The following is a 24,520-nucleotide window of genomic DNA, read 5'->3' as shown; positions in this document are numbered from 1 at the left end:
TGATAAATATTTAAATTGTTCTTAATTATGTGTTCTTAATTCTTGTTTTGATATCCCAGTATACTGATTCAAGACATGCACTTATTCAGAGGAGGAATAGACCCTATCTAAGAGTACTTTTTTCATAATTAAGCGGAGTTGATTGCGCGCCTAGAAATAGGGTGATAAGATTTTTCTGGATTAGGGTGAAACCTAATAAGGGGATCCATAGATCGAGTTAATGCAACCCTAGAGTGTTAATTAGAGAAAAGTCTCAGTTATTCAATTTAGGGATTAGACGTTATTAGTCTTGAATAGGGATAATAACATAACTTAGGGATCTCTACAGAACAAGTTGAATGAATAAATCGTCCGATTTAGAGCCAGAATAATAAGTAAAGTCTAGGTGGATTTTTCCTTAGGTATTGTCTTAAGTCAATCGATTTTTCCCAAAAGCAATTCCCCAATTCTTTTCTCTGTGTGTTCTTAGTTTAGATAATTAGTTAATTAAAACAAAACCCCATTATTCTTAGGCTAGATAATAAAAAAGACAGTCATTACTAGTACTTTTAGTTCCTTTGGGTTCGACAATCCGGTCTTGCTAAAACTATACTACTGTTCGATAGGTACACTTGCCTAAATCGCGATAATAGTTAGTTTCAAGAACGATTAATTATAAATTTTTAAAACCTATCACGAAACCTCGCGATCAAGTTTTTTGCGCCGTTGCCGGGGAACTAAGATATTAAAAATGCTTAATTTTTATTACTTTAGCTATTTATTTTTCTTGCAATTTAATTTAATTTTATCATTATTATTATTTATTAATCTACTCTTTCTTTCTCTTGGCAGGTTTTCATAGTTTATGACTAGAAGAAACCCATCAAGGCCACTACTTTTTGACGAAGAAATCGATCGAACAGTTCGTAGAAACGAAAGAGAAATAAGGCAAAGCTTAAGATACACAGAGAACGAGCGAAAAGATGATACTCAACCCCCAACTGAAGAGATGGCTGAAAACCAAGGCAATCAGCTACCTCCTGCAATTGCGGTTAATAAAAATCCTGCTCCACGCACTATGTATGATTATGCTAAACCTTCTTTATCAGGAACTGAATCTAGCATAGTTAGACTTACTATAGCTACAAATACTTTTGAATTAAATCCTAACACTATTCAGATGATACAACAATTTGTTCAGTTTGATGGTTTGCAGGAGGAAGATCCCAACGCTCACTTAGCAAACTTTCTGGAATTTTGCGATACATTTAAAATAAATGGCATTTCTGATGATGCCATTCGTCTTTGGTTATTCCCTTTTTCATTGAGGAACAAAGCTAAACAGTGGTTGAACTCGTTACCACGAGGGTCAATTACTACCTAGGAATAAATGACCAAAAAAATTTTACTAAAATATTTTTCGCCGGCTAAAATGGCTAAATTACGTAATGATATCTCTTCTTTTGTGCAGATGGATTTAGAAACACTCAACGATGCATAGGAGAGATACAAGGACCTTTTGATAAGGTGCCCTCACCATGGGTTACCGCTTTGGCTCCAAGTACAAACATTTCACTGTGGTCTGAATCCTTCGACTCGGCAAATGGTTGACGCAGTTGCTGGTGGAACCATCAACAATAAAACACTGGAAGATGCCTATGAGTTTATAGAAGAGATGTCACTGAATAACTATCAATGGAAAGTTATGGGGACAAAGCCAACGAAAACAGCCGGTGTTTATAACATCGATTAGGTTACCATGCTCTCTAATCAGGTAGAATTCTTAAGTAAAAAGATTGATGGCTTTCTTAATTCTTCACAGGTTCACCCAGTAATACAGTGCGAAGCAAGTAGCAGTGGAATAAACCATTCGAAATACCAATCTTATGGCCACAACATGGATAACGAGCAATTAAATTACACAGGTAATAATCCTCGACCTCAAAACAATCCATACAGTAACACTTATAATGCAGGTTGGAGGAACCACCCCAATTTCTCGTGGGGCGGTCAAGGAAATCAAAGACCACAACATCCTCCGGGCTACCAACAACCACCCTATCAATAGGAAAAGAATCCAAACCTTGAAGAGATGCTCTCAAAGTTTATATCAGTGTCAGACACCCATTTTTAGAACACCAAGACAGCACTTAGGAATCAACAAGCATCGATCCAAGGCCTTGAAACTCAGAGAAGCCGACTATCCAAACTGATCTCGGAAAGACCACTAGGAAATTTACTTAGTAACACCAAATCAAGAGAGCATGTCAAAGCAGTTACACTAAGGAGTGGGAAAGTAAAAAGAGGGAAGAAAAACCCGAAAATAGTAATAATCTAGTGCCGGAGGAATATAAACCACCAGTTCCATATCCAGCAAAATTAAAAAAAGATCGCATTGATGCACAATTCGGTAAGTTTCTTGAACTTTTTAAGCAATTACATATCAACTTACCTTTTGTTGAAGCCATTTCGCATATGCCTACCTACGTAAAATTTTTGAAGGAGCTTCTAACAAATAAAAAGAAGTTCGAGGACTTATCTACAGTAGAACTCAATGAGGAGTGCTCAGCAATACTCTAAAACAGGCTGCCAGCCAAACTGAAATATCCAGGAAGTTTTACTATCCCTTGCTTAATTGGTAGTCTGAATGTTGAAAAAGCACTAGCTGATTTAGGCGCTAGCATTAATTTGATGCCATATAAAATGTTCAAACAACTTAGTCTTGAGGAAGCCAAACCTACTAGGATGAGTATTCAATTAGCCGATAGATCTGTTAAATATCCTAGGGGTATTATAGAAGATGTACTCGTAAAAGTAGATAAATTTATATTCCCTGTTGATATTTTTTTGCTTGACATGAATGAAGATGTGGAAGTACCCTTAATTTTAGGGCGCCCATTCCTAGCCACAGCTAGAGCTGTGATCGACGTGGGAGATGGTAAATTGGTACTTAGAGTATGTGACGAGGAGATTATGTAATGCCCAAAAAATTGGGCCTAGAAATATTGGGTTTAGAGTCCAAGTTCGTGTAAAAGATGGCCCGAGATAGAATTATTGATGTTTTATCTTTTTACGAGAAATTATTATCAATATTATTATTAATTATTTTGTGCAGGATCTAAGTGAATTACGATGGATTTATAGTGTGGGAAAAGGCTTGGCTTCGATTCAAGACTCTAGCAAAAAAAAAAATTTATGCTACCTTAGGGAATCTGGGCAGTAGGCCTTATTAATAATTTGGGCTGAGTTTTAGCATAAACAAGCACCTGCCCAGTGGCTAAGCATGCTAGGAGGGCGTGAGAGGAGCCTGGGTTCAAGGCACGGCGCATGCAAATGGTTGTTTATTTTTAGTATTCATGTTACGATTAAAATAGGGGTTAAGACAAGTTGCAAGCATAATCCAGCACAAGGAGTGCCCGTGGCGCAGTGACAGCAGCGTGCTGGGCACGCGGAGAGGGCGCAGGTTCGAGTCCTTGCGCGGGCGAATTTTGTTTTATTTTATTTTTTTGAAAGCGGGCAGAACTGAAGGTAAGGGTTATAAATTATTGTGGCAGTATTATCTCGAAAACAAGGTTGCGTCCCAGTGGCCAGCAGCGTGGGGGTGTGCCTGGAGGACCCAGGTTCGAGCTGTTATGCGCGCGAAGGACTCTCTTTTTGCTGCATACGTGAGGGAGAGTAGTAGAGTTGGACCGAAACTCTTCTTAACAGAATGATGAAGTGGTGGATAAGGCTGCTGATCAGTTAGGAGTTTGAATGAAATTCAAACATTGAATTTGGCCAAGAATTAAGGAGCAAAACATGGAATTTAAGTCAGGAAGGAATTGTGCCGAAACTGCTATTTTAATTTTGGGCTTTTATGAGTTGTTTCCTTCTTGTTCATCTCTTCTTCATCAAGAATCGAACCTATCTTCTTCTACTCTTCTCTTCTCTTTTTACTCATCTTTTCTCTCAATTAAAGATAGCCTATTACCCTTAAAATTCGAAACTCGAATTTCCTTGGAAGTCGATTGTTCCTATTGGCCGAATCTTTTACCCTCTTTATTCTAATCTTTCAAGAGCCGAAAACCCTCAACTCTCTTATCCATTACCGATTATTTCCTCTTTTTCATAAAACTTCTTTTCATCTATTTTACATTAAAGCCGAACCTTAACCTCTCATTCTTCTATTTTCTTATTAAACTGAATTAAGCATACCTCAGAATAGGTTCTAGAAGCCGAATCATTAGATCTGTTCTCTATTTGTATTTTAGGGATTTGATCTACATCAGATCGGGAATAGGAAGGTACTTGGGAATGTTTCTGGCAAGTGAATCTTCGGTAAATGCTCAGATCTCATCTCTCTGTTCATTATTTCGAGAAATAAGAAAAGCTGGAAACCCCTGTTCATATAGGGTGGCTATCGACTAAGACTAAAGGGTTATTGGTTTTGTTTATTGTTCTGTTATGAGTAAGGTAGACTAAAGGCTGTCAATCAAGGAGGAGTTGGAGGTTAAGATCTTTGGAAAGATTAGATCTAGTAGTTGAGGATTGACGAAGGTAAGTGGTTAAGGATGCCTATTGTTGGCCGAATATGGTAAGCAGATTGGTACGTATTTTGTTTTGATATGTAGTCTGACGTATTAGTAACTCGATTGTAGGCATCTCGTGTATGGATCTCATCAAGATATCATTACAGATCAGGTGCGTAAACGACACCCACTACTAGACTAGATCAGCAAAAGCTGGAAAATCGAAATGCCAAAAAGCTGGCATTTTGAGAACTTGCGAGCGTGCGAGCGCTCGTGCGATTGTTTGTATTGATAATTTTGGTAACTTCAATGGTAAGATTGAAAAGTGTGCAATTTTGTGCACCTCGGTGAATTTGGGCTTCGATGAGCCGAAATTGAGTAATGCGCAACAGGCCCATTTCGGTAAAAACGACCGGTAAGTATTCTGAAGACACGTTAATAACTGTAATGACATGAAACCCTAAAAAGACTGATAATATTACTGAAATACCTCTGTAAGGTAGAATTACCGTAATACCCTTAAAGGGGTAAGCTTACGATTACGCCCCTCGAGGGCAAATAACTGTTCTTACGCTATAATCTAACTGTCTTTCTCAAGCATGCCTTGTTAATTATATATATATTCTTCATACATGTCATACTACATGGGGTTGGGTTTTTTTATGGAGGAAGAACCCGTTCTGGTGGCTATGCCACATATTCTGATATAAGCAGCTTTGTTGCGGTTTATAGTTAGTGCCGGAACCGGTGCTAACACTGTAAGTGTAGGGATAGCGTAGGTGATTTATTCCCCATAGGAATTGTAGGGATGGACGGAAGCAAGTGCAGGGTTGGAGAGGGTTATCATGCATTAATCATATGAGACTGTTTTGTTATAGGCCAACTGTATTGAAATGGGCCCAATTGTGTTAATATGGGCAAGGCCCAATACATCTCAACTTGTAATAGGTCTACGGGCAAGATTAATATTGATATGGGCTAAGGCCCAGTTAACTCTAATTTCTAAATAGGGCTTAGGCCCATTAAAGCATTAACTGATATGGGCTCTGGTTGGGATACTTTACACACTGAGTTTTCCAAACTCACCCCTTCCTTTTTACCCTTGCAGGTGAGCCTTAAACTGGGGACTTGGAGCTGGTAGGATTCAGGGAGGCCACATGGACAACGCAAATGGTTTTTAATTAAATTAGCAGTTCTTTAAGTTATTTTTCAATTATATTTTGGTTGTAACAAGGCCACTTTAATTAATTTTAACTGTTTTTAGTATGTTTTGTTAGCTTAGATATGATATTGTTTGAATTATTTGAAATTGAATAGCTCTAGGGCGTGTTTTAAAAGGGTTACTTGATTTCAAAATATCGCGATAACAAAGCAAAGCTTCTGCAATGAAAACGTTTTCAAAATTTATAACCTTTTCAAATGGTTTTGAACGAATTGGTTTTCCATGAACAATCACTCAGTTAAAGTGTGGCAATGGTTGTGTGCATGTATAAGATTAGATCCGTGGAGAGCTGGGTACTTAAGCAGTCTAATTGACTCACTTCCTCTTTTCTGGCATCCTACCTGGTGCACAGCTTCTATTCACTTTAATCTATAATGAAGATATTCTTTAAACACTAAGAAAGACTTTAGATAAAACATGACTTTTCTAGTAACGCTTCAATGTGACACGTCGGATTCGGTCATAACGTTTGGGCCGGGTTTGGGGTGTTATATTTAGTGGCATCAGAGCCTGGTTGCAACAACTCGGCTGTGGATCGGGTCCAAAAAGCTTTTCAAAAAATTTTGCTAAACTTAGGCCCGAGAAGGGTATTTTGGAAACGGTTTTGGAAAGTTCTTTTCAAAGATATTTTACAAGATATACATGTATTAAGGTTCAATCTCAAAATGGTTTAAGTTTTTCTGGGTTTCTAAAATTCGATAACCGAAGAAGTGGCACACTGAATCCCCGGCAACAAGTCTACAAGTATTTCTGTTACTCATACTACACTGTATTAAGATATTACTGTAGATAGAACTGAGACCATATCATGACACTATAGCTAGGGCAATACTAAAAACCCTAGAATACTGAGACTATAGCTAGGCTATGATTCTGTGAAAATAGAAACTTTAAAATACTATCTCAGCATAAAACATATGAATAAGTACGAAAATTATTGAATCGAGGCCTTGGTAGTTATTTGATACGTATGCCGGTAATGTAGAGTATTGATATGGATTTTGAGGGTAAGCAAAGTCTGCCAACTTCGGGTAGCAGTAACTCAGAGCTTGGTACCGAGGCATTGGCCGAGATAGTAAGGAAAGTGGTAGAAGAGGTATTGGAGACCAAGGTTAAGGAAATTAGGGAAATGCTTCAAGCAGGGTGCTTGGAGTGTAAGAAGAGGAAGGATTTTAGTTCTTAGAAGACTGAGCCTCGTTCTGTGAAACATGTTAAGACACGACCAAACTTTCCAACCTGCAAGAACTACAACAGGCATCATCTAGGTGAATGCCATAGGAAGACAGGAGCATGCTTTAGATGTGGGTCCAAGGAGCATCGAGCTCAGGATTGCCAAGTTTATTCTATTTAAGTGTGTGTTACGAGTTGTATGCGTTCTTGATAAATTTTTCTTTACTTTGGTAATTAGATGTTCTGGGTCGTACTAAGAATTATTTTTAATCAAAGTGCGCAGTGGTAGCATAGTGCAATAGTCGGTATTAGACAACTAATAGCTGGATGGAAAATTTCGAGGACGAAATTTTTTTTAAGGGGGGTAGAGTTGTAATGCCCAAAAATTGGGCCTCGAAATATTGGGTTTGGAGTCCGAGTTCGGGTAAAAGATGGCCCAAAATAGAATTATTGATGTTTTAACTTTTTACAGAAATTATTATCAATATTGTTATTAATTATTTTGTGTTGGATCTAAGTGAATTACGATGGATTTATAGTGTGGGAAAAGGCTTGGGTTCGATTCAAGACTCTAGAAAAAAAATTAAATTTTATGCTACCTTAAGGAATCTGGGTAGTAGGCCTTATTAATAATTTGGGCTGAGTTTTAGCACAAACAAGCACCTAGCCCAGTGGCTAAGCAAGCTAGGAGGGCGTGGGAGGTGCCTGGGTTCAAGGCACGGCGCACGCAAATGGTTGTTTTCTTTTACTATTCAGGTTGCGGTTACAATAGGGGTTAAAAGGAGTTGCGAGCATAATCCAACACAAGGAGTGCCCGTGGCATAGCGACAACAGCGTGCTGGGCACGCGGAGGGGCGCAGGTTTGAGTCCTTCCGCGGGCGAATTCTGTTTTATTTTATTTTTTTTAAAGCGGGCTAGAACTGAAGCATGTAAGGGTTATAAATTATTGTGGTAGTATTATATCGAAAACAAGGTTGCGTCCTAATGGCTAGCAGCGTGGGGGTGTGCCTGGAGGACCCAGGTTCGAGCTACTGTGCACGCGAAGGACTCTCTTTTTGCTGCATGTGTGAGGGAGAGTAGTAAAGTTGGACTGAAACTCTTCTTAGCAGCATGATGAAGCGGTGGATAAGGCTGTTGATTGGTTAGGAGTTTGAATGACGGAGCAAAACATGGAACTTAAGTCAGGAAGGAATTGTGCCGAAAATGTTCTTTTAATTTTGGGCTTTTATGAATTGTTTCCTTCTTGTTCATCTATTCTTCATCATGAACCGAACCTATCTTCTTCTACTCTTCTTTTCTCTTTTTACTCATCTTTTCTCTCGATTAAAGATAGCCTATTACCCTTAAAAGCCGAAATCAGAATTTCCTAGGAATCCAATTGTTCCTCTTGGCCGAATCTTTTACCCTCTTTATTCCAATCTTTCAAGAGCCGAAAACCCTCAACTCTCTCATCCATTACCGATTATATCCTCCTTTTCATAAAACTTCTTTTCATCTATTTTATATTAAAGACGAACCTTAACCTTTCATCTGCTGATAATCTTTTCTATTTTGGTCACCCATTCTTCTTTTTTCTTCTTAAACTGAATTAAGCATACCTTAGAATAGGTTCTAGAAGCCGAATCATTAGATCTATTCTCTTTTCGTATTTTGGGGATTTGATCCACATCAGATCGGGATTAAGAAGGTACTTGGGAATGTTTCTGGCAAGTGAATCTTCGGTAAGTGCTCAGACCTCATCTCTCTGTTCATGATTTTTGGAAATAAGAAAAGCCAGAAAACCCTATTCACATAGGGTGGCTATCGACTAAGACTAAAGGGTTATTGGTTTTATTTATTTTTCTATTATGAGTAAGGTGGACTAAAGGCTGTCAATCAAGGAGCAGTTGGAGGTTAAGATCTTTGGAAATACTAGATCTAGTAGTTGAGGATTGACGAAGGTAAGTGGTTAAGGATGCCTATTGTTGGCCGAATATGGTAAGAAAATTAGTACGTATTTTGTTTTGATATGTAGTTTGACGTATTAGTAACTCAATTGTAGGCAACTCATGTGTGGATCTCGCCAATGTATCGTTACAGATCAGGTGTGTAAATGACACCTACTAGTAGGCTAGATTGGCAAAAGCTGAAAAGCCGAAAAGCTGAAAAGCCGGCATTTTGAGAACTTGCGAGCGTGCGAGCGCTCGTGAGATTTTTTGTATTGATAATTTTGTTAACTTCAACGGTAAGATTGCAAAGTGTGCCATTTCGTGCACCTCGGTGAATTTGGGCTTCGATGGGCTGAAATTGAGTAATGGGCAACGGGCCCATTTCGGTAAAAACGTCCGGTAATTATTCTGAATACACATTAATAACTGTAATGAGCATGAAACCCTAAAGAGATTGATAAAATTACTGAAATACCTCTATAAGGTAGAATTACCGTAATACCCTTAAAGGGGTAAGTTTACGATTATGCCCCTCGAGGGTAAATAACTGTTCTTACGCTATAATCTGACTGTCTTTCTGAAGCATGCCTTGTTAATTATATATATATTCTACATACATGTCATACTGCATGGGTTGGGTTTTGTTATGGAGGAAGAACCCGTTCTGGTGGCTGTGCCACATATTCTGATATAAGCAGCTTTGCTGCGGATTATAGTTAGTGTTGCAACCGATACTAACACTGTAAGCATAGGGATAGCGTGGGTGATTTATTCCCCACAGGAAGTGTAGGGATGGACGGAGGCAAGTGTAGGGTTGGATGGGGTTATCATGCATTAATCATATGAGACTATTTTGTTATGAGACAACTGTATTGAAATGGGCCTAACTATGTTAATATGGGCAAGACCCAATATATCTCAACTTGTAATAGGGCTACGGCCAAGATTAATACTGATATGGGCTAAGGCCCAGTTAACTCTGATTTCTGAATAGGGCTTTGGCCCAGTAAAGCTTAAACTGATTTGGGCTCTGGTTGGGATACTTTACACACTGAGTTTTCCAAACTCACCCTTTCCTTTTCACCCTTGCAGGTGAGCCTTAAACTGGGGACTTGGAGCTAGTAGGATTCAGGGTGGCCACGTGGATAGCGCAGATGGTTTTTAATTAAATTAGTAGTTCTTTAAGTTATTTTTAAGTTATATTTCGGGTTGTAACCAGGCCGCTTTAATTATTTTTAACTGTTTTTAGTATGTTTTGTTATCTTAGATATGATATTGTTTTAATTGTTTGAAATTGAATAGCTCTAGGGTGCATTTTGGGTTACTTGATTTCAAAATATCGCGATAACAAAGCAAAGCTTCCGCAACGAAAACATTTTCAAAATTAATAACCTTTTCAAATGGGTTGAAATGAATTGGTTTTCCATGAACAATCACCCAGTTAAAGTGTGGCAATAGTTGTGTGCATGTCTAGGATTGGATCCATGGAGAGTTGGGTACTTAAGCAGTCTAATTGACTCACCTCTTCTTTTCTGGCATCTTACCTGATGCACAGCTTCTATTCACTTTAATCTATACTGAGCATAAGCTTTAAACACTAAGAAAGACTTTAGATAAAACATGACTTTTCCAGTAACACTTTAATGTGACACGCCGGATTCGGTCATAACGTCAGGGCTGGGTTTAGGGTGTTACAGATTATCTTTAAAATTTATGATGCTATGAGATTCTCTAGGGAACAAGATGATTCATGTTATTTCATTGACTCTATTGATCATATTGCTCAAGACTCTTTTCAAGAAATTGTACAAGAGGAGACGACCAAATTGTATCCAGCTTAAGACAAGGAGACAGGTGAGGAGCCTAATGACCATTCATTAAGACAAGTAGAATATGAGGGCATTAAGATAAATGATTAACTTAAGCAAAAACCCTCTATTGAGGAGCCTTCCAAACTGGAACTGAAACAATTACCAAACCACTTAGAATACACATTCCTTGGAAATAGTTCTACATTACCAGTTATTATTGCTTCTAATTTGCAACCCAAGGAGAAAGAGGAATTAATCCAAGAATTAAAAGAACATAAAAAGGCCATAGCTTGCAAAATTTCTAACATTAAAGGAATCAGCCCTTCTTTTTGCACCCACAAAATTTTGATGGGAGATGAATACAAACCGTGTGTGCAAGCTTAAAGATGTCTAAACCCCAACATGAAGGAAGTTGTAAAAGCCGAGGTAATTAAACTTCTAGATGTTGGAATTTTTTTATCCTATTTCTGACAGTTCTAGGGTAAGTCCAGTGCAGGTTGTCCCCAAGAAAGGAGGCATAATGGTTGTGACCAACAAGAAGAATGAATTAATCCTAACAAGAATAGTCACAGGGTGGAGAGTTTGCATAGACTACAGGAAACTGAATGATGCCACAAGAAAATATCACTTCCCCTTGCCATCATTGACCAAATGTTGGAAAGATCATCCAGACACATGTATTACTGCTTTGTAGACGGACTCTCTGGTTACTTCCAAATCCCAATAGCTCCTGAAGATCAAGAAAAGACGACATTCACATGCCCATATGGCACGTTCACTTATCGTAGAATGCCTTTTGGATTATGTAATGCTCCTGCCACTTCTTAGCACTGTATGATGGCCATATTCGATGAACTCGTGGAAGATATCATGGAAGTCTTCATGGATGATTTTTCGGTATTCGGTAACTCTTTCCATATGATTTTTTGGTATTCGGTAACTCTTTCCATCTCTGCCTTAAAAATTTAAAATGAATTTTAATAAGATGTGAGGAAACAAACCTTGTGCTTAACTGGGAGAAATGTCACTTCATGGTTCAAGAAGGTATTGTATTAGGGCATAAAATTTCTAGTAAAGGGATTGAGGTGGATAAATCTAAAACAGAAACAATCGAAAAATTACCACCCCCTAGTTCAGTTAAGGCTATTAGGAGTTTTTTAGGACATGCTAGTTTTTATAGAAGATTTATTAAGGATTTTTCTAAAATAGCTAAGCCTTTGACTAAATTGCTAGAAAAAGATATACCTTTTAACTTCGATCAGGAATGTTTAGAAGTATTTAATACTTTAAAGGATAAATTAATTAATTCTCCAATCATAATTGCACATGATTGGAACTTTCCATTTGAACTAATGTGTGATGCGAGTGACTTTGCAGTAGGTGCAGTATTGGGACAGCAATGATACAAGCATTTTCAACCTATCTATTACGCCAGGAAAACCTTAACGGCTGCACAAGAAAACTATACTACTACGGAAAAAGAGTTGCTAGCTGTGGCTTTTGCATTTGATAAATTTTGATCATATCTCATATTTTCTAATGTTGTTTACACTTACCATGCCGCCCTTCGCTACCATTTAACTAAAACTAATGCAAAACCTCAACTTATTCGATGGATTCTCCTATTGTAGGAATTCGACTTGGAGATTCAAGATAAGAAAGGAGCTAAAAATCTTACGGCTGATCATCTGTCTAGGTTCGAGAAATCCAATACCAGAGAACTAGATGACGTTGAAATAAATGATCCATTCCTTGAAGAACAATTTTTTGCTATATCTAACTCCGAGGTACCTTGGTTTGTAGACATCGCGAATTTTTTAGTTGCTAACATTATCCCGAAAGGGTTAACATACCAGCAAAAGAAGCGATTTTTTAATGATGTGAAAACTACTTTTAGGATGATCCATTTCTTTTTTACAGATGTGCAGATCAAGTCATCAGAAGATGCGTTACAAGATCAAAAATATCAAAAATATTGGAACATTGCTACTCAGGGCCAACTGGAGGACACTATAGTGGAACTAAGACCGCACACAAAATACTTGAATTAGGTTTTATTGGCTTTCGTTATTCAAAGACGCTATCAGGTATGTTACTTCATGTGACAAATGCCAACGGACAAGTAACATATCTAAACGTGATGAAATGCCTCAAAACTATATGCTTTCATGTGAAATATTTGACGTTTGGGGTATCGATTTCATGGGCCCATTCCCCAGTTCATTTAGGAATAAATACATCTTAATAGCAATTGACTACATGTCCAAATGGGTAGAAGCCCAAGCTCTACCTACTAATGATGCTAAAGTGGTACTACTTTCCTTAAAAAACTCTTTTTGAGATTTGGAACACCTAGAGCAATTATCAGTGACAGGGGCACTCATTTTTGTAATACCCAATTTGAAAAAACCCTTAAGAAATACGGAGTTCATCATAGAACAACCACCCCATACCATCCTCAAACTAATGGACAAGTTGAAGTAGCAAACCGAGAACTCAAATGGATCCTTGAAAAAACAGTAAAATCAAATAGAAAAGACTAGGCAACAAAAGTAGACGATGCCTTATAGGCTTACAAAACTGATTTTAAGACTCCCATAGGGACATCACCTTACAAACTTGTTTATGGAAAAAGTTGTCATCTACCATTTGAAATAGAGCATAAAGCTTTTTGGGCTATTAAATTTGTAAACATTGATCCCGAACTTGCAGGAAAAAACAGGTTGATGCAGCTGAACGAGCTTGATGAATAGCGAGGCAATGCATACGAAAATTCATGCCTATACAAGGAAGCAGCAAAGCGGCGCCATGACGTTCGTTTAAAGCAATGAAAACAATTTGAAGTTGGAGATCTCATCTTACTATACAGCTCAAGACTCAAATTATTTTCCGGGAAACTAAAACCACGATGGTCAGGACCCTTCGTAATTCAATTTGTTCTTCCATATGACACAATAGAGGTAAGTCACCCATCATACGGTACTTTCAAAGTAAATGGACACCGTCTCAAACTTTATAATGGTGAGAATTTTAAAGTCAATGGAGAGGAGCTACAACTCCACAAACCGCCCTGAAGGTAATAGTCGAGCTTAGACTATAAACAAGCGCTTCTCGGGAGGCAACCCAAATACTAACTATTTTAAATTATTTACATTTCAAGTTTTATACATTTAGGTTACTAACAGAGTACTTAAAGCACAGTTTCCCAACTCCACACTGCCTAGAACACGGCCGTTCTTAAGGCCGTGTGACCAACACGGATAGAAACACGACTGTTCGATATGGCCGTGCAGAAACAGGGTAGAAGATTTCCCCAAACACGGGCTGTGATAAAATGACACGGCCGTGAGACATGGCCGTGGTCGAATCTGCCAAATAAACACGGGCATACGACACGCCCGTGTCTAGCACCCGTGGACAACACTGCCAGAATGACACGGGCGTGCGCCAACCTACATGACCGTGGGAGAAGCGAACCACGCCAGACACGGCCGTACGACACAATCTTGTAGCCACACGGCCTATACACACTGGTATGCAAGAAGGCTGTGTGACGACATCATAATTCCCGACGAACACGGATGGGACACGAACAACACGGGCGTGTGCACCGGTCGTGCCACTTGAAAAATTAGAATAATTATCTTATTTTCTTTTTCTTTTTCTTTCATTAAGTTTTTAAGACTCATTTTTTTTAAGATTCATTTGTTTTCCTTTTTAAAAAAACAGCTTACCTTCAGAGTCAAGCTTACCATCCAAAATTATCTCTAATACTTGATCTCGTCAATCCAAGAATATCATCCATTCTTAATACAGGAAGTTTCACTTCTCTCCCTATCTTATTTTTATATTTTAATATCTATCTTTGTACATTGATGGCAATGTACATCTTAAGTGTGGAGGGGTATTTATTTCTTTATCAGAAAAATCCCTGAATAATTACCTTGTTCTCTTGAAAAGCTCTCATATCATATTTAGGATAAATTTTAATTGATTTATGATTTTGATCGATATATCTTGAATTAAAACATAGGCATTTATGCATTGATTGTTTAAACTTTAAGACATTAAAGAATCAATCATGATAAGTTGATTTTTAAGAATTTAAAATTATAGGTTGTTTCCCCAAGTCTAGGTATTACTTTGAATTGGAATTCACGAGTCTAAACATCAAAAATCCATAATTTTTGTGAGATTGTTTAGCCTTTTGAGCATCTATTAATTCTTTCATGCTCACTTTTATCATTGCTTTAAGTGCGTCAGTATTGAACTGTTATTCTAGAACTTGCTTGATTATGCATGTCGAGACCACACCATTTGATTTGATATGTCAAAATGATTAAGGTACTTAGGATTAACCTATTCATGCCATGAAAAGCCTACCTCCGCGATTAACCCCTAGTAAACCCCCTTGAGCCTAACAAGCCATTTCTTGTATTACCCTTAATATTAACCTTTAACCCATTATTGTTGAAATCCCTTAAATTAATCCCTATTTTTTGTCGAGATTTGAGTTGAATGGATTGCCTAGCTATGTTTTGTTCTTGATAGTTAGTCTATATTATTTTAACATGTTTTTTTTAAAAAAAATACAAAACTATGTATACATATCTATAATTTCATATTCTGAGAAGAAGCTCTGTTGTACGCAAGTAAAGATTAACTCTTTTTCTAGTTACGTAATTTTTCAATTCAATCTCGATTCTAACCATTTCTTTCAGCTTGTGACGAAACCCCCTAACCAAGCCTCGTTGCAACCCTCTAAATACCTTTTGATTGATGTATCATCTTAAATTATAGTGGTGGAGATTTGATTTTCATGCAAGCCTATGGTAATGACTTCTTATTATTGGGTATTGAGTGCTTCATTTATTTTCCTTAAACACCTTGAGTGATTTGAGTGAATCTTTAGTGAGGATGTGAACCTCTGTGATATTCTGAATCAAAGGTAATTACTTAGATGCGAAGAAACACCTATGTTTGCATGATTAAATACTCAACTTGGAATGTTTGAAACTTTTATGTTCTTCTTAGTTGAATTCTCAATGTATGATTACCTATGGATTATTCTGAGATATTATCGATAGGAATTGTAAGTTGAGAAGAATTTATTTTGATTATGAGTTGAGAATTTTGCTTGAGACAAGCAAATGCTTAAGTGTGGGGGTGTTTGATAAACCATAAATTATACATATTTTGACCCCATGTTTAATGTATTTTATGGATGATTTCTCATTAGAATTGGTGAATTCGATGCTCCTAATGCTTTAATTTCATGTTTTATACTTAAGAGAGCATAAGAGAGTGAAAGGAACGAGAAATGGGCCAAAAACAGAGAAAATGGGCCAAATTACAAAATCAACACGGCCTAGACCTCCTCACACGGGCTGACCACACGGCCGTGTCAAACTGGCAGAATTGAAGCACAATTCACATGAGTATAGCACACGCCCGTGCCATTTTAACAGGCTCGAACACGGCTTGAAGTAATCACACACGGGCGTGTCCTTACCGAGCCCAAGTTAAGTCCAATTCAGAAAAGGCCACTTTTGAGGGCTTCTAGGCATTCCAAAGCCTATAAATACACCCTAGAGGAGGAAGAAAAAGAGGGGAAGAATAGGGGGTAAGGAATTACCCGAAGAAAGCCGATTGATCCATCTCAAAAGCCGGATTCATCATCAAGGCTGAAGATCTCTCCTCAATTTCCCTTCAGGAGTTTTGGGTTTTCTTTATGTTTTGTATTCGTTATTCTTCTAAGATGTTTTCTTATTTAGTTATGAACTAAACCCCTAAATACCTAAGGGGAATGAAACCTAAGACGAATCTTGTTATTATTTTTTGAATCATATGATAAATATTTAAATTGTTCTTAATTATGTGTTCTTAATTCTTATTTTGATATCCCATGATACTGATTCAAGACATGCACTTATTCAGAGGAGGAATAAACCCTGTCTAAGAGTACTTTTTTCATAATTAAGCAGAGTTGATTACGCGCCTAGAAATAGGGTGACAAGATTTTTTCGGATTAGGGTAAAACCTAATAAGGGGATCCATAGATCGAGTTAATGCAACCCTAGAGTGTTAATTAAAGAAAAGTCTCGGTTATTCAATCTAGGGATTAGACGTTATTAGTCTTGAATATGGATAATAACATAACTTAGGGATCTCTACAGAACAAGTTGAATGAATAAATCATCTGATTCGGAGCCAGAATAACAAGTAAAGTCTAGGTGGATTTTTCCTTAGGTATTGTCTTAAGTTAATCGATTTTTCCTAAAAGCAATTCCCTAATTATTTTCTCTGAGTGTTCTTAGTTTAGATAATTAGTTAATTAAAAGAAAACCCCATTATTCTTAGGCTAGATAATAAAAAGACAGTCATTACTAGTACTTTTAGTTCCTTTGGGTTCGACAATCCGGTCTTGCTAAAACTATACTACTGTTCGATAGGTACACTTGCCTAAATCGCGATAATAGTTAATTTCAAGAATGATTAATTATAAATTTTTAAAACCTATCATGAAACCTTACGATCAAGCCTCATCTACAATTGAAGCTTAAAATAAACTCAAGAGATCGATAAAAAATGTGAAGACTAATCGACCACAGCCTGGCCTCCGTAGCCATTATATTCGCCACCATATTATTCCTGCGAGCTATATAATTAATACGTATCTTCTGTGAATGACTCAAAAACCCTCTAATATTGCTAACAAGACACAAAGTGACATATTGCAATGAAATAAACTCAATAGCATTAGTGACGTCACATTCAACTATCAAGTGCTTGATTCCTTTATCCCAAGCTAGCTTTATTCCATCTAGTATCGCTGTAACACTCCAAACCAGGCCTAGACATTATGGCTGAATCTTAAAAGTTGCATTAAAATTATTGAAAAACATTTACTTGTTGAAAATAACTAGGTTTTAGTTGTTTTTACAAAAAAACTTTAAAATTTAAATTCTGATTGATTTTTTTAAGTAACAATAATATTTAAAAAAAAGAATTTTATTGTGTTGTCATTTTAGGATATTAAAAACAAGGAATTTGCAATTTAATTATTTATTAGAAATGATTTAGGGTAAAAACCTTTTGCAGTAGACTTTAAAAAATTCTTAGAAAATAAAAAATTTATAATCATGTTTAAAATTGAGTAAAATCATACATAATTTAAATAAACTCAATAATTTTAAATATTTGAAATCTCATCAAGCATTCATTCATAGCAATTTAAAGTTGTAAAATAAAGAAACAACCCAATAAGAATTTCTAATGTCCAAAGTCCAAAAAAACATCTAAATAGTTTATAAACTCATTAAAAACCATTTGAGAGGCTCCACCAAATGTCGAGTCCAAGTCCTAAGTCTGAGTATTACCTGAAAGATTATGAAACTAAAGGAGTGAGCTTTTAAAGCCAAATGTGAGTCCTTTAACAGATAAAAATCAATAAAAAATAAGCATCATGTAAAATAATCAATTATCTTTATGGACATGATCATGGCAATGCAATTTTTGTAAAATAGTTATGCAGATTTATTTTAAAGCATTCTACCCATCAACGCTACAATCCAAAATCGAGTTCCCCAAAACTCGTCCATCTAAACACTCCAATTTGTGGTCAAGCCACCAGTAATGCAAATAAACTATCAGTAGTACAAACAAATTGCCAATATTGCAGATAAATTGCCAGTAATACAGACAAGCTGTGAATAATGCAGATAAACTGCTAGTACTTTCTCTTTACACATATCCCACCCCATGCGTGTGATATGGCCATAATAAACATATTTTCACTTTGTTACATCATTTCACTTTTAGGCATGTGAATCATGTTCATCCAATCATTTAAATAGTATCAGATAGACAAGTTTTGACATGCAATTTACACATTATCTCGATGTATCAAAACATCACATTTTAATTGTCATATACAACATTTATGCCATAATGTCACATAAAATGAGAATGAGAAAAACATGTTTTTCAAATCAGTAATAAACATACCCACACAACATGTAACACCCTAAATCATTAAATTTTGTTTCTGTAAATATCTTACACAAATGGGTATCTACTTCAGTGGTTAAGTGCTCTGGGTATGTGTGTGAGCTCCCAAGTTCAAGCTCTATGTGTGTGAGGTCTGAAGTTCAAGCTCTACCTTTAGCAAATTTTGTTATTTTTGGAATTAAGCCCTTTCTTTATTCAGTGAGCTCATATTTAATTGTCTGTAAATCCACATCAGAATGAGCCTGCTGGAGTGGTAAGGGTGTTGGTGTGTTGGGGGTCCTGTGTTCGAGTCCCTGTTTGCTCTACTGACTGATAGAGTTTCGGTTGTACTGAAAGTTTGATAGAGGGAATTAGTGGGAGGAAAATATGGGATTTGGGGGTTATCAAAAATTGCTATCTTCTCTTTTTGAAAAAATTTCTCTCCCTCTTCATGAGAATGCTATCTTCTCTTTTTGAAAAATTTTCTCTCCCTCTTCATGAGAAAAAAACTAACGTTAGACCTTTGTTTCCTGCCATTTTCCTTTTCCTTTTCTCCCTTTTAGTTTTGCTTTCCATTGTCAACTGTCACACCATTGTTTTCAACATTCTTGTTTTCGTCACACGTCTTGGTAGGTGGGTTTTTTCCTATTCTGCAATTTGTAGTTTTTTTTCTAAGTGTTGATTAGGGTTATACCATTGTTTCGGGCAGTAGCGAGTCGAGAAGATCGTGATTCTACTCTTACGGGATCGTAGTTAATCGTTCGGAATGTTAGAGTAAGTGGTAAGTGCTTGATCTAAGTTATGGCTAATATTGGGTTTTCAGTTCAATCGAGTGTAAAAGCTAAAATTGAGCGTTTTCTTGGTTTTAGGTTCTGAAAGGCTCGAGATAGTTCTCGCATCAAATCATTACTACGTGTGTACTCGAAAAGAAAAAATGAAGCTTTGACAAAAGCTGAAAAATGAAACTGTCGACGCCACACGAGTGTGTGGTTGCCCGTGTTGTACGCCATGTGCGATTACATGGCCGTGTGGTCAACGAAGGCATGGCTGTGTGTAGCACATGACCATGTGGTGGCTCGAGTGTGGCCGTGTGGGCCACACGGGCAATTCCAATCTGGGTGTGTAGGCCTATACGGGTATAACACACGGGTGTATGGAATCTGGGCCAGGCTGTATTGGCCACACAAGCAAGGTTAATCTGGGTGTGTGGGCCACACGGACGTATGGGCCCACGCGAGCATATGGGCCCATTATACTGAAATTTTTGCACGGGTCTTCCTAATCGATTGTGGTCATGCCGTCGGGTTGGTAAAGGCTTACTAAACCCTAAAACTATGTGATCTGTTAGACTGAAACACTGTTCTGAGTATGATTATGTGATATATACTTGGTATTTGTTTATGTAAGCATGTTAAGCATGATCTATCTGTTACATTTTGTATGTATGCTCTATATTTGTTTTGGGGTGGGATTTGTATAAGAGGAGGAAGTATTCTGATCGGTGTTAAATGTTTATATTTTTGTAGCTTGACTGCGTATTATATCTAATTTGTGTTTTAATGACAGGATGTGGTGTGTAGGGATGGGTCAGTGTTTTTTTAACCCCACATGGTGTGATGGGATGGACAGAGATGGTGTGTAGAGGATGGGGGTAGGATTATGCATATCTGTATCTGATTCTGCTATTGTATCTGAAAAAGACATGATGCCTGTATTTGAATCTATTTTGGTTCTGTATATGATGATTGTATGCTTGCATGCTTAATTGTGTTGCATTACATACTGGGTTTACATAAACTCACATCTGCTTGTTTGTTTGTCAGGTAATCCACAGTCTTGGGCGGTTCGATGCAGTGGGACTCAGTGGTGACCTCATATTCATAAAACTGCTTAAAGTCATTTATTTATGGTTTATGTATGATTTGGTAATTGTTTTGAGAGTTGTAATGTTTGGGGACTCTCTGGACTGTTTTATTTTCAACTGGTCATTTCTGATTTAATTGCTTCAGTAAAACGTTTTATTAGAAACAATGGATTTATGCAAATAATGATTTTCCTAAAAACACGACTTCGTTTTCAAACATAAATGATTAAAGCTTCTGCTGTCATAAGAATTGGCAAATAAACTATTAAAATAATATTTTCTGTATTGAACACGAAGTAATGTGGGTTTTATAAATGATTAGTTAATCAAATCAACCTGTTTTCAAAATCTTTCCATGTGACATCACCAAATTCGGCCATAATGTCTAGGCCGGGTTTGGGATGTTACATTTAGTGGTATCAGAGCCAGGTTACAAAAGTCAACTATGAATTTTAGGCTCTAAAATTTTGTTTAAAAAGTATTGGATTTTAAATAATTTGAATAAGAGTGGAAAGTGTGTGGTACACCAAGTCTCCGGTGCTGATCTTGTAAGTACCTCTGTACTTAGATTAAACTATTCTGAAACACCATAATTAGTACTATTTTAAACTGTATTGAGATAGTTAGAAGACTAAAACCTCTGAAAACACTTCTGAACTTCTGAGAAATTGTCCACAAAATATCTGTTAATAAATACTAAAACTGATGCATAAAATTTTTAATGTAGATAAAACTTGGATTTGACAATGAGTGCTTGTGGAATTCGCAGATGTGGTACTCGTGGCCATGGAAGAGGCCGTAGTGGGCTCGAGCTGAGTCTTCCTCTCTGGGTAGTATGCCAAATCCGGACACGAGTGAGAGGCTAGTATTGCCTGCTACTGAGACTAGGTCTCAAAGTTGCTCGGCTAGGGACGACACATTGTCACAAGTCATGCTAAGGATTTTGGAGAGGGTCGCTAGACCCCATTTTGAATCTGGGGGCCGAGGGTCGGTAACTGAATGACTCCAGTCCAATGGGGCTAAGTTATTAAGGGGTGTCACTAGAGTCGCCCCTAGTGTGGCCGAGTACTAGTTGGAGGCCACAGAGAGGATTATGAATGACCTAGACCGCACTCCTGAGTAGAAACTAAAGGGTGCAGTCTCTCTGCTTTGCGATTAAGCTTATTGGTGGTGGTTGACTATTGAGGAGGGTACTCAACCTGATCGTTTGACTTGGGACTAATTTAAGACCACTTTCTAGAGAAAATATTTGGAGGCAAGCTATGTTGATGCCCATAGACGTGAGTTCATGAATCTCACACAAGGGGATAGGTCTATGGTCGATTATGAGACCGAGTTTCTAAGGTTGAGCCACTATGCTCGAGGCTTGGTGGCATCAGAGTACAAGAGGTGTGTCCATTTTAAGGATGATCTAAGGGACAATTTGAAAGTACTGTTTGCTTCACAGAGGGAGTGTAAGTTCGCGGTATTAGTAGAGAAGGAAAATATTGCTGAGGTTGTTAAGCATGTGGAGCTCCAGAACAGGAACAGAGAGAGGGGTAAGAACAAGAGGGATTTGGAGCCTCATGTTCTGCGTAGAGGCCTAAGAAAAAGGCTAGATCTAATGGCCTAATTAGTGTTAGGGCCCCTGTTGCTCTTACTGGGTTACAGCCATGCAATGATTGTGGTAGGCGCCATCCGAGTGAGTGTTGAAGGAGGACTGGGGCTTGTCTAAGGTGTGGGTCTCTTGAGCACCGTATTAGGGACTGCCCACAGTGGGCAAATCAGATGCAAGCGTTAGCACTGGGTTCTGTACAGCCTCAGTAGTCACCTAGAGGTCGTGGAGCGGCTAGGGGTAGTAATGGTTTAGGTCGAGAAGAAAGAGCACCAGGCAGAGGTGCTAATCAAATAGAGTCGAGGCAACATGCACTTGTCTGTACTGCTCGACACTGAAAGGATAGAGATGCTCCAGATGTTATCGCCGATACGTTCTTAATTTTTGAGGTACCATATATTGATTTGATAGACATAGGTTCTACTCATTCCTATGTAGCTAGCACTATATTTGAAAAATTAGGGGTTTCTATGGAAAGCACTTCTAGTGAGGTTACTATACTGAGTCCATTAGGGCAGTTTGTCCAAGTTAGGAAACTCTATAGGGATGCTTTGTTAGAGTTGCAAGGTACTATTTTTCTGGAAAATCTGATAAAGCTTTCGTTTAGGGAGTTCGACTTAATTCTCGGTATGGATTGGTTGGTCAAGAACCGGGTTAGTTTGAACTACGCAACTAACAGGGTCATTCTGAGGACTAAGGATTATAAGGAAGTGGTCGTGATCGGTGAACGTCGAACGTCGAACGTCGAACGCCAAAATTATCTGTCCAATGTGATCTCCGCTCTTGTAGCTAAGAAACTGGTTCGAAAAGGGTATGAGGCATACTTAGCTTACATTAGTGTTTCAAGTTCTGGGGACTCTTTTGTTGGGAATATCAGAACTATAAGGGATTTTCTGGATGTTTTCCCTGTGGAGTTATTGGGTTTGCTTTCGAATAGAGAGGTAGAGTTTGGGATTGAGCTTCTTCCAAGTACAGCTCCAGTGTCTATTGCTACCTACCGAAAGGCACCGAATAAGCTTATGGAGCTTAAGGCTCAACTATAGGAACTTCTGGAACATTGTTTCATCCATCCTACTGTGTCTCCGTGGGGAGCACCAATTCTGTTTGTTAAAAAGAAGGATGGGACCATGAGGATGTGCATTGATTATTGGCAACTGAATAAGTTGACTATGAAAAATAAATATCCGTTTTCGAGGATGGATGACCTGTTTGATCAGTTTCGAGGGGCTTCTATGTTCTCCAGGATTGATCTTCGATCTGGGTATCATAAGTTGAGGGTTAAAGCAGCTAATGTTCATAAGACTGCATTTAGAATTCGTTATGGGCATTACGAGTTCCTAGTTATGCCTTTTGGATTGACAAATGCTCTGGCAGCATTTATGGATCTGATAAACCGAGTGTTTCAGCCTTATCTGGATCAGTTCGTTGTGGTCTTCATCGATGACATTCTGGTTTACTCTAAGACCGATGATGAGCATGATGAGGATATTAGAGTTATGCTCTAGATTCTTTGAGAAAAGTAGCTTTATTCTAAGTTGAGCAAGTGCGAGTTTTGGTTGCGGGACTAACCTTTTTAAGGCTGTTATGGGATTCGAATAGATCGTTGAAAGATTGAGGCTATGTTAGATTGGAAACAACCTAAGAACATGTCTGAAATTCACAGTTTTTTGGGTCTAGCGGGTTATTATCGGTGTTTTTTGGAGGGTTTCTCTCTGGTTGCAACTCATCTTATTAAGCTTTTGCATAAGGCTGTCCCTTTCGTTGGTTTGAGAAGCTCAAATTTGTTCTGACTCAGGCTTCTGTTCTGATACAGCTTGAATCTGGAAAGGGGTTTGTAGTATACAGTGATGCGTCGCATGTTGGTTTGGGTTGCGTTCTGATGCAGGACGATAAGGTTGTGGCTTATGCATCCTATTAGCTTAAGACACACGAGGGGAACTACCCGACGCACGATCTCGAGTTGGCTACAGTAGTCTTTGCATTGAAAATCTAGGGGCACTATACGTATGGTGAGAGATGTATTATTTACACTGATTACAAAAGCCTCAAGTACCTCCTCACTCAGAAGGAGTTGGATCTTAGACAGCATCGATGGATTGAGCTACTTAAAGATTATTACTGCTTCATAGAGTATCATTTTGGTAAGGCCAATGTCGTGGCCAATTCTATCAGTCATAGAGCGACGTCTGATCTAATGGCGATGTTTGCTCACCTTAGTTCGTTTGATGATGGGAGTCTGTTGGCCGAGTTTCAAGTTAAGCCAACTTGGATTGATCAGATTTGAGATAAGTAGTTAAGGGATTAGTCTTTGAGCTTGCGGTTTCGACAGATTGAGAGTGGTACTACTACTGATCTTGGGTTAAATAGTGATAGTGTGTTATGTTTTCGAGGATGGATCTGTGTGCCAAACGATTCTAATCTGAGGCAGTCTATTCTATGGGAGGCACATAGTAGA

General features: G+C 37.9%; 1 non-coding gene across 1 annotated transcript; it reads right to left on the bottom strand.

The window, feature by feature from the left end:
• Window positions 1-1,417: 1,417 nt before the first annotated feature.
• On the bottom strand, window positions 1,418-1,524 carry LOC121206811 (small nucleolar RNA R71). The gene has a single exon (XR_005901984.1). It is a non-coding gene; the product is annotated as a small nucleolar RNA R71 (small nucleolar RNA).
• Between the last annotated feature and the right edge of the window lie 22,996 nt (window positions 1,525-24,520).

Source organism: Gossypium hirsutum, chromosome A09, assembly GCF_007990345.1.
Source record: "Gossypium hirsutum isolate 1008001.06 chromosome A09, Gossypium_hirsutum_v2.1, whole genome shotgun sequence".
Taxonomy (NCBI): Eukaryota; Viridiplantae; Streptophyta; class Magnoliopsida; order Malvales; family Malvaceae; genus Gossypium; species Gossypium hirsutum.
This window is presented reverse-complemented; position numbering and strand designations above follow the sequence as displayed.